Source organism: Heterodontus francisci, unplaced genomic scaffold (genome assembly GCF_036365525.1).
Source record: "Heterodontus francisci isolate sHetFra1 unplaced genomic scaffold, sHetFra1.hap1 HAP1_SCAFFOLD_97, whole genome shotgun sequence".
Classification (NCBI taxonomy): domain Eukaryota; kingdom Metazoa; phylum Chordata; class Chondrichthyes; order Heterodontiformes; family Heterodontidae; genus Heterodontus; species Heterodontus francisci.
This window is the reverse complement of record NW_027140606.1, coordinates 2,717,694-2,728,769: the sequence shown is the minus strand read 5'-3', so window position 1 is coordinate 2,728,769 and position 11,076 is coordinate 2,717,694. Positions and strand designations below refer to the sequence as shown.

General features: G+C 47.5%; 1 non-coding gene across 1 annotated transcript; it reads left to right on the top strand.

Moving 5' to 3' along the window:
- Nucleotides 1–427: 427 nt before the first annotated feature.
- trnal-uaa (transfer RNA leucine (anticodon UAA)) lies at nucleotides 428–510 on the top strand. Its single transcript has one exon. It is a non-coding gene; the product is annotated as a tRNA-Leu (tRNA).
- Nucleotides 511–11,076: the final 10,566 nt, after the last annotated feature.

Sequence of the window (11,076 nt, the reverse complement as noted above, 5' to 3'; positions counted from 1 at the left end):
CTTGGGCAGCAGCAAGGCCTGGATATTAGGCAGCACTCCGCCCTGAGCGATAGTCACCCCTCCCAGCAGCTTGTTGAGCTCCTCGTCGTTGCGGACGGCCAGCTGCAGGTGTCTGGGAATGATGCGGGTCTTCTTGCTGTCCCGGGCCGCGTTGCCGGCCAGCTCGAGGATTTCAGAGGTCAGATACTCGAGCACAGCAGCCAGATCGACCGGAGCTCCGGCACCCACACGCTCAGCATAGTTGCCCTTTCTCAGGAGCCTGTGAACACGGCCCACCGGGAACTGCAGTCGAGCCCGGGAGGAGCGAGACTTGGCGTTGGCCCGAGCTTTCCCGCTGGTCTTTCCTCTTCCAGACATTTCCACAATCTCACAAATACTTTCACAATGAATGAATAATTTCCTTAGCATTAATAATAGCCAGGAGGCGGTCAGGATGGCTGAGCGGTCTGAGGCGCTGCGTTTAAATCGCAGTCTCCATGGGAGGCGTGGGTTCGAATCCCACTTCTGACGCCTTGTGTTTTGACTGCACTGGAGGCGTTTGGGAGCAGCGGTGAAGAGCAAAGAGAAATCAGGAAAGAACATGGACAAGCAAAATAACAATGGACCCAAAGATGTTGCATCAAAACATTAGAGTAAGAGGCAACTAAGCAAACAGCAGGGCACATAAAAGATCAAAAATGTAACCTTTGTATCGGGTTGGAAGATGTTGCCAATATCCTTAATGAATACTTTACTGTCTTCTCAAATGAGGGGGTGATGCAGATATTGTTATTAAGGAGGAGGAGTGTGAAGTATTGGACGTGATAACTTAAGGAGAGAGGAAGTCTTAATTGGATGAGCATCCTTGAATGTGGATAAATCATCAGGACCAGATGAAATGTACCTCAGGCTGTTGAATGAAGCCAGGGAAGAAATAGTGGAAGGTCTGACCATCGTTTTCCAGAGGATTGGAGGTCTTGTAATGTTGCAATAAAAACAAAATACGACGCAGATCAAGCATGGCTGAGCCTTTAGAGTAGAGAAACAGGGCTGAATTCCCTGAACCAGTGCTACAGCTTTCAGAATAGAAGGAGCCTATGCACACCTGATGGGTTCCACTTAAACAAAAGAGCTGGAGGTGTTGACAGTCAGAACAGATAAAATGTGCAGGAGTGTTTGAAGCAGATTCTGTGTGGTTACTGTAGTTGTACTATGGCGTTATTTCAAGGAGGTGATTCTGAATGTAATGGATCAACGTGGACCCATCCAAGGCAAAGGTCACTGAAAGTGGCAACGCAGGTGGATAAGGTATTCAAGAAGGCATCCGGCATGCTTGCCTTCATCGGTCGGGGCATAGAGTATAAAAATTGGCAAGTCATGTTGCAGCTGCACAGAACCTTAGTTAGGCCACACATAGAATATTGCGTGCAATTCTGGTCGCCACACTACCAGAAGGACGTGGAGGCTTTGGAGAGGGTACAGAGGAGCTTGACCAGGATGTTGCCTGGTCTGGAGGGCATTAGCTATGAGGAGAGGTTGGAAAAACTCGGATTGCTTTCACTGGAACGACGGAGGTGAAGGGGCGACATGATAGAGGTTTACAAAGTTATGAGCGGCATGGACAGAGTGGATAGTCAGAAGCTTTTTCCCAGGGTGGAAGAGTCACAAACGGGACTGTCCCAGCAGACCCATTGTGTCAGCCTGCTCCTGCCCAACTGAACTTATTTCTTCCTATCTAGACTCTATCTTTTCTCCGCTGGTCCAGTCTCTTCCCACCTGCATCCGTGACTCTTCTGACGCCCTACGTCATTTTGACAATTTCCAGTTTCCTGGTCCCAACCGCCTCCTCTTCACTATGGACGTCCAATCGCTCTACACCTCCATCCCCCACCAGGATGGTTTGAGGGCTCTCCGCTTCTTCCTGGAACAGAGGCCCAACCAGTCCCCATCCACCACCACCCTCCTCCGCCTGGCTGAACTTGTTCTCACATTGAACAACTTCTCCTTCAACTCCACGCACTTCCTTCAAGTAAAAGGTGTCGCTATGGGTACCCGTATGGGTCCTAGTTATGCCTGTCTTTTTGTGGGATATGTCGAGCATTCTTTGTTCCAGTCCTACTCAGGCCCCCTCCCCCAACTCTTTTTCCGGTACATTGATGACTGTATCGGTGCCGTTTCCTGCTCCCGCCCCGAACTAGAAAACTTTATCAACTTTGCTTCCAATTTCCACCCTTCTCTCACCTTTACATGGTCCATCTCTGACACTTCCCTTCCCTTCTTCGACTTCTCTGTCTCCATCTCTGGGGATAGGTTGTCTACCAATATCCATTATAAGCCCACTGACTCCCACAGCTACCTCGACTACACTTCTTCACACCCTACCTCCTGTAAGGACTCCATTCCATTCTCCCAGTTTCTCCGTCTCCGACGCATCTGCTCTGATGATGCTACCTTCCATGACGGTGCTTCTGATATGACCTCCTTTTTCCTCAACCGAGGATTTCCCCCCACTGTGGTTGACAGGGCCCTCAACCGTGTCCGACCCATTCCCCGCACCTCTACCCTCACCCCTTCCCCTCCCTCCCAGAACCGTGACAGGGATCCCCTTGTCCTCACTTTTCATCCCACCAGCCTCCATATCCAAAGGATCATCCTCCGCCATTTTCACCACCTCCAGCGTGATGCCACTACCAGTCGCATCTTCCCCTCCCTTCCCCTGTCAGCATTCCGAAGGGATCGTTCCCTCCGCGACACCCTGGTCCACTCCTCCATTACCCCCACCACATCGTCCCCGTCCCAGGGCACCTTCCCTTCCAATCGCAGGAGGTGTAATAACTGCCCATTTACCTCCTCTCTCCTCACTATCCCAGGCCCCAAACACTCCTTTCAGGTGAAGCAGCGATTTACTTGTACTTCTTTCAATGTAGTATACTGTATTCGCTGCTCACAGTGTGGTCTCCTCTACATTGGGGAGACCAAGCGCAGACTGGGTGACCGCTTTGCGGAACATCTCCGCTCAGTCCGTAAGCAGGACCCTGAGCTTCCGGTTGCTTGCCATTTCAACACTCCCCCCTGCTCTCATGCTCACATCTCTGTCCTGGGATTGCTGCAGTGTTCCAGTGAACATCAACGCAAGCTCGAGGAACAGCATCTCATCTACCGATTAGGCACACTACAGCCTGCCGGACTGAACATTGAGTTCAATAATTTCAGAGCATGACAGCCCCCCACTTTACTTTCATTTTTAGTCATTTTTAGTTATTTTTTCTTCCTTTATTTTTGCATTCCTTTTTACATTTTTTACAATCTTTTTTTTGCATTTATATAATTTCATCTTAGTTTGTTCAGTTTGCTTACCCACTGTTTTTTTCAGGTTGTTTTTCTTCAGGTTTGCACTTGCTGATGTTCAATATTCAGTATATTCACACCTAATCTGTACTAATGCTTTGTCTTTCAACACACCATTAACATATTGTTTGCCTTTGCTCCGTGACCTTTTGGTCAGCTATGTGGCCTGGTCCAATCTGCACCTTCTCCTTTGTTATCTCTTGCCCCACCTCCACCTCACTTGCTTATAATCTGTGACTTTTCTAATATTTGTCAGTTCCGAAGAAGGGTCACTGACCCGAAACGTTAACTCTGCTTCTCTTTCCACAGATGCTGCCAGACCTGCTGAGTGAATCCAGCATTTCTTGTTTTTGTTTCAGATTTCCAGCATCCGCAGTATTTTGCTTTTATTATTATGGAAGAGTCAGTTATTAGAGGACATAGCTTTAAGGTGCGAGGGGCAAAGTTTAGAGGGGATGTGCGAGGCAAGCTTTTTACACAGAGGGTGGTGAGTGCCTGGAACTTGCTGCCAGGGGAGGTGGTGGAAGCAGATACGATAGCGACGTTTAAGAGACATCTTGACAAATACATGAATTGGAAGGGAATAGAGGGATATGGGCCACGGAAGTGCAGAAGGTGTTAGTTTAGGCAGGCATCAAGATCGGCGCAGGCTTGGAGGGCCGAATGGCCTGTTCCTGTGCTGTACTGTTCTTTGTTCTTTGTTCTAAGCTTCCCTGTGGTCCAGCCTGGTTGAATGGAACTGAAGCAAACAAATCATCCGGAAGAGGAAAAGATATATAAGGCCATGAAAGCACAGAATTCAGATGGATGCAATACCAGATGGTCTGGCAAGAGTGTAAAACAGCAGCAGACTGGTGAATAAAACTTTCCCATTGAATAAGACAAGAGAAGAGAGGGTAATAATGGTGTCAGAGGTGAGTTGTGACACTATTCACATTCCACCTTGATCTGAATAGGACTGTTGAAGGGAGTGATTGAGAATAATAGAGGAGAAATGAAAAGAAAGGGGAAATAAACAAAAGGTCTTTTGATTTTAGAATGCTTTTTTTTGGAAATTGACAGACTGTAAAGTGTGTGTGTCAGAAGATATAGAGCGAAGTTGGGTGTGACAAGATCACAGGAAAGTTGTGCCCTGAGACAAGGTGCGTGTTGACAGGAAAGCTGCTTTCCTTTGCACAAAATGTAATTTATTCATATAATTTGTGCAATTACATTGCAAAGCAGTTCAATTTTAATATTACATAAGGTACAATACAGATCAGTTTCTTTCAATAAAGAATATGAGGTATCTCACTATCCCTGCCTGCACAGTTTATATTTACAGTATTTACATTACACATCAAACATTCTCTGGTGCACACAACCCGAGGGGTTTCACACAGTTTCCAGCCCCTCGCTGTACTAGGGCCTTAGACTGTCGCCTTTCTGTTGAGACTCCATGGTGGCTTCCCCAAGCTTTAATACCATCCCACAGCACATAGTCTTGAATGATGGAATGTACCAGTCTGCAACACTTGGTCATGGACAGCTCTTTGCACTGGAATACCTGTCCCACGGCCAGGCTCGTTCTTAACAGATATCATTTCGAATGAACATTTCCTAAATCCGTGCTTTCTCTCTCACAATAAAGAGAACAGGATGCCTGGCAGATTCAGTGTGAGACGATAACACTGCCGGGTGAAGGCCGCTTTCCAACTCCAATCTTAACACAGGAGATTCCCCAAACAGCTGCAGTAAGGTGCTGTAAACTGCTGGAAGCGGATGTGTGTGGAAATGGTGATGTGACTGAGGAGGTTTCTTAGTATAGAATGGAATCTGTTTAGGTGGGAATATGACTGAGTGTTAATTGTAGCGGGACCATATTTAAAACCTCTGGCTTTCTGGAAAGCCTTGACTATGAAGGCCGAGTCTGGAAGGGTTTGCGTGGAGAGCTGGGTTTCGGTTCTACTGTTATTAAAGGGTTTGAAATTGGCAACCCGGAGGAAACTGGAGGTGGAGCTGAAAGATGAGGGGCCGTTCTCTCTCTGTCTGTCACTCTGGGTGTCTCCTTCCCTCTCGCTCTCTGTTTAATCTTCACTCTTGTCTCCTCCCCTCCCTGCTCTCACTCTGCCTTTCTCAGCCAGGTCCGGGCGGCCTGGAAAAAAAAGGAAGCTGACGGAATCAGTCTCTTTTGTTGTGCACTGATTTGAGGCAAGAATTATCATGGTGGCTGTTGTGGGGAAGAGATGGTCGCCCACCTCCTCCTGGAATGTGTCTTTGCAAAGCAGGTGTGGAAAGGGATGCAGTGGTTTTTGTCGAGGTTCATCCCAAGCAGCTCTATAACACAGGAGTCTGTGCTCTGCGGGCTGTTCCCAGGGACGCACATCGAGACAAACATCAACTGCTGCTGGAGGACTATCAATTCGGTGAAAGACGCCCTTTGGTCTGCCCGAATCTTTCTGGTCTTCCAGCGCAAAGATTTGTCCACCACCGAATGTCGCAGACTGGCACATTCCAAGGTCCAGGACTACGTGGTGAGGGACGCACTGAAGCTTGGGGCAGCCGCAGCAAAGGCTCAATGGGGAAATACCACTGTGTAAGGTCCCCCCACCATAGTGAACTGAGGGGCTGGATCCATCGGAAACCCCTCGAACTGTAGCCAGAAATTTTTGTTTGCTGTAAAATGTACATGGCATGAGAAATGAAATGGAAGGGTTGTGAGGCAACTCACTCCTGTATTGAAGGAAACTGCTCTCCTTTCCACTCTCTGCATTGTTTGACTTGGTGCTTTTTGGAACTGTTTTGTAATGTATTTTTTTTTACAGATTTTTATGAATAAAGTATATTTTGGAAATTAATAAAAGAAAGTCTGGCAGAGGTAAAGGACTGGGCAAAGGCGGAGCAAAGCGGCACCGCAAAGTGCTTCCTGATGATATCCAGGGCATCATCAAACCAGCAATCCGCCGCCTGGCTCGCCGTGGCGGGGTTAAGCGGATCTCGGGTTTGATCTGTGAGGAGACTCGCGGGGTGTTGAAGGTTTTCCTGGAGAATGTGATCAGGGATGCGGTCACCTACACTGAACACGCCAAGCGCAAGACGGTCACTGCCATGGATGTGGTGTGCGCTCTGAAACGGCAGGGCCGCACAACTCGACCCTTTCCAGCAAACACATAACAAAGGCTCTTCTGAGAGCCGCCCACCGCCTCACAGAGAGAGCAGTGACCTAGAAACGGGAGATGGGATAGGCTGTTCAGAACTTACTGGAATAAATCTGTGCTGTGTTCGGGTAAAAAACTGGAATCCCCGAAATTGACATTTCAGTTGCAGCAAGGATGTGCAGTGGATTTGATTTTCTAAACGGGCTGTGTAAACAGTGCCCGAGACTCGACAGTTAGTTATTTCCCCAATCGAAACATGCCCTCAGTGAAAAGCCACATCACTTTCCAGAATCACTCATTGTTTTCATAGAATTTCAAAATGATTTCGTGGCAATGAGGGAATCCGGGAGTTTTGCAGCAGCCGTTGAATCGGTCACTGGAACCAGACCCACTTGTGATGTTATTTCTCCCGAGACGGTGTTTACCTGCAGTGAAACTGACAGGGTTTGTGAAACTGATCAGTTTCAGCTCAATCATTCAGGGACCTGGAATTCCCGCAGTTTGAGCCCGCGCTCACTTCTGATTGGTCACCCTCTTCCCATTCGCATTTCTTAACCAATCGCAGAGCCTCGAATTAGGTAAAATGCAGCAAATCATTGGCTTAAATTGTCGAAATTGGCAGAACGTTTGAATTCGAAAAAGGCGCCAATTTCAGTGTGGGCAAAAAGCGAATTACTGGAAAATCTGTTTCAAGTTGTTCGTAAAATATTTTCCACCAACCTTTAAAAACCTTTCTTTATTCCGCTATTATCGCCACAAATTCCTGGCGCTATTTTACGCACAGCTTTAACCTGTCATTTTTTCCCCCACTAGGTAATGAACCAGGGCAAGTGATAGAGCTGTTGGTGGGCGAGCACTTTGGAGATAGTGATCACAATTCTGTAGCATTCACTGTGGTAATGGAGAGGGATAGGTATGTGCAACAGGGCAAGGTTTACAATTAGGGGAAGGGTAGATATGATGCTGTCAGGCAGGAACTGAGGAGCATAAGTTGGGAGCATATGCTGGCAGGGAAGGGCACGGTCGAAATGTGGAACTTTTTCAAGGAGCAGATAGTAGGGGCCATTGATAAGCATGTCCCTGTCAGACAGGGAAGGGATGGTCATGTGAGGGAACCGTGGTTGACAAGAGAGGTTGAGAGTCTTGTTAGGAAGAAGAAGGATGCGTATATAAAGTTGAGGAAAAAGGGCACAGGCATAGCTCTGGAGGGATACAAGATGGCCAGGAAGGATCTGAAGAAAGGGATTAGGAGAGCTAAGAGAGGGCATGAAAAATGCTTGGCGGGTAGGATAAAAGAAAACCCCAAGGCCTTTTACGCGTATGTCAGAAATATGAGGATGACTAAGGGGACCGTAGGTCCGGTCAAGGACAATAGCGGGAGACTGTGTGTTGAGCCGGAAGAGATAAGTGAGGTTTTGAATGAGTACTTCTCTTCGGTATTTACGAATGAGAAGGGGTGTATTACTGAAGAGGACGGTGGGAAGCAGACTGGTAAGCTCGAGGAAGTGCTCGTTAGGAGGGAAGATGTGTTGGGGTTTTTGAATAACTTGAAGATAGACAAGTCTCCCGGGCCTGACGGGGTATATCCAAGGATGTTATGGGAAGCAAGGGATGAAATTGCAGAGCCGCTGGCAATGATCTTTTCATCTTCTCTGCTGACGGGGGTGGTACCAGGTGATTGGAGGGTGGCAAATGTTGTGCCCCTGTTCAAGAAAGGGAATAGGAACAACCCTGGGAATTACAGGCCAGTTAGTCTTACTTCGGTGGTAGGCAAGTTGATGGAAAAGGTGCTGAGGGATAGGATTTCTGAGCATCTGGAAAGACACTGCTTGATTCGGGACAGTCAGCACGGTTTTGTGAGGGGTAGGTCTTGCCTCACAAGCCTGATTGAATTCTTTGAGCAGGTGACCAAGCAAGTGGATGAGGGTAAACCAGTGGATGTGGTGTACATGGATTTTAGTAAGGCATTTGATAAGGTCCCCCATGGTAGACTTATGGAGAAAGTCAGGAGGCATGGGATAGTGGGGAATGTGGCCAGTTGGATTAAGAATTGGCTAACTGATAGAAGGCAGAGAGTGGTCTTAGATGGTAAATACTCAGCCTGGAGCCCAGTTACCAGTGGCGTGCCGCAGGGATCAGTTCTGGGTCCTCTCCTGTTTGTGATTTTTATTAACGACTTGGATGAGGAAGTCGAAGGGTGGGTCAGTAAATTTGCAGATGATACAAAGGTTGGTGGAGTTGTGGATACCGAGGAGGGCTATTGTCGTCTGCAAAGGGACTTGGATAGGTTGCAGTGCTGGGCTGAAAAGTGGCAGATGGAGTTTAACCCTGAAAAGTGTGAGGTCGTCCATTTTGGAAGGACAAACATGAATGCAAAATACTGGGTTAACGGTAGGGTTCTTGGGCATGTGGAGGAGCAGAGAGACCTTGGGGTCTATGTGCATAGATCATTGAAAGTTGCAACTCAAGTGGATAGGGCTGTGAAGAAGGCATATGGGGTGTTAGCGTTCATTAGCAGAGGGATTGAATTTAAGAGCCGTGAGGTGATGATGCAGCTGTACAGGACCTTGGTAAGGCCTCATTTGGAGTACTGTGTGCAGTTCTGGTCGCCTCATTTTAGGAAGGATGTGGAAGCCTTGGAGAGGGTGCAGAGGAGATTTACCAGGATGTTGCCTGGAATGGAGAATAAGTCTTACGAGGAAAGGCTGAACATTCTAGGCCTCTTCTCATTAGAAAGGAGAAGGATGAGGGGTGACATGATAGAGGTTTATAAGATGATCAGGGGAATAGATAGGGTAGACAGTCAGAAACTTTTTCCCCGGGTGGAGCAAAGCGTTACAAGGGGTCATAAATTTAAGGTGAAGGGTGGGAGATATAAGGGGGATGTCAGGGGAAGGTTCTTTACCCAGAGAGTGGTCGAGGCATGGAATGCCTTGCCCGGGGAAGTTGTTGAGTCAGAAACTTTAGGGACTTTCAAAAGGCTTTTGGATAGGTATATGGATAAAGGAGAATGATGGGGTATAGATTAAATTGTCCTTGACAGAGGACAAAGGATCGGCACAACATTGTGGGCCGAAGGGCCTGTTCTGTGCTGTATGTTCTATGTTCTATGTTCTATGTTCTATGTTCTTATCTGTAACCGGCGGTAAAAGAATCCATTCAGCAATCCTTCAGGGACCAATAACTCAAACTCGGTGTTGAAAGGAATAAATTAGACTATTGGTAATTCCCCTTCACACAGGGATCAGGGGGACAGTGAGAAGCCACTGAAATAGTTGCTCATAAACATTTTAAATAGTTCCTATTCTGTTCTGTTCCTGACATGCTGGAATCAGACAGTAATCAGCCCTTTCTCAGAGACTGTGGGTGGCTCTGAAAAGAGTGTTTGGTATATTAGATGACATTTTGTCTGCTTTACTTTTTCTGGGAGCTCTGAGCGCTGGTTTTCTTGGGTAGCACCCCGCCCTGAGCGATGGTCACCCCTCCCAGCAGCTTGTTGAGCTCCTCCTCGTTGCGGACAGCCAGCTGCAGGTGTCTGGGGATGATGCGGGTCTTCTTGTTGTCCCGGGCCGCGTTACCGGCCAGCTCGAGGATTTCAGCGGTCAGATACTCGAGCACAGCAGCCAGATCGACCGGGGCTCCAGCACCCACATGCTCAGCATAGTTGCCCTTTCTCAGGAGCCTGTGAACACGGCCCACCGGCAACTGCAGTCCAGCACGGGAGGAGCGAGACTTCGCCTTGGCCCGAGCTTTCCCGCCGGTCTTTCCTCCAGATATTTCCACAATCTCACAAATACTTTCACAAATGGATAATTTCCGCAGGATTTACATTACTTAAAGACTGAGAACTCTCCTCAATGGTCGGTACTTAATTCACCTCATTTGCCTACATTCTTCACCAATCAGGTCACTGACCAACAGAAGAGGGCGGGATTTACCCGCCACGACATCAGAAGCAGAGAATTTGTCAATTTCAAAAAGCCCGCCAATTTCATTGTCGGAAAGGAGCGGATTAAAATAAATGTCATCCTTCGTCAAAGATTTGAAGTCCCATCTCTGGATTTTGTTTTATTCAACTTGTAAAATGTGATTTAAATTGTGACTCATTCTACAATCGCTTTCAAACTGTCCCGGGTGGGGCCTGCATTGGCCTGAAGTGAAATACTCAGTTTAGTTTTGAATCAGAGCCCAGTGACCTTCTCTGAAAAGAGGGAGCCGGATCAAGTCCTCAAACGGCCCTTAACTTGCTCTGTAATAATCCCATCCCAGGCTGTTACACTGCGGAGAGTCGCTGTTAATAAAATGATTAATCAGTGAAGGGATGAAGGTCTAATCCTTACCGCTGAAATCAGCTGTTAATGCGGTCATTCAGGGGCTGTGAAAAACCAGAAACAGAGCAGCTTTAAGCAAGAAAAGTGAAGGCGGGTGATCAGATTATGGGTTCGTGTTCGGTTAATAACAGGAGATACAAACACAGCAGTGGGATCGTTATTATATTATACATTGTCTTAAAGTGATTTCATAGAGATGTCGGGTGCAGCTTTTTCAGAGATTGTGGGTGGCTCTTAAAAGAGCCATTGTGTTTGGGATTTTTTCAGTCCATTGTGTAGTT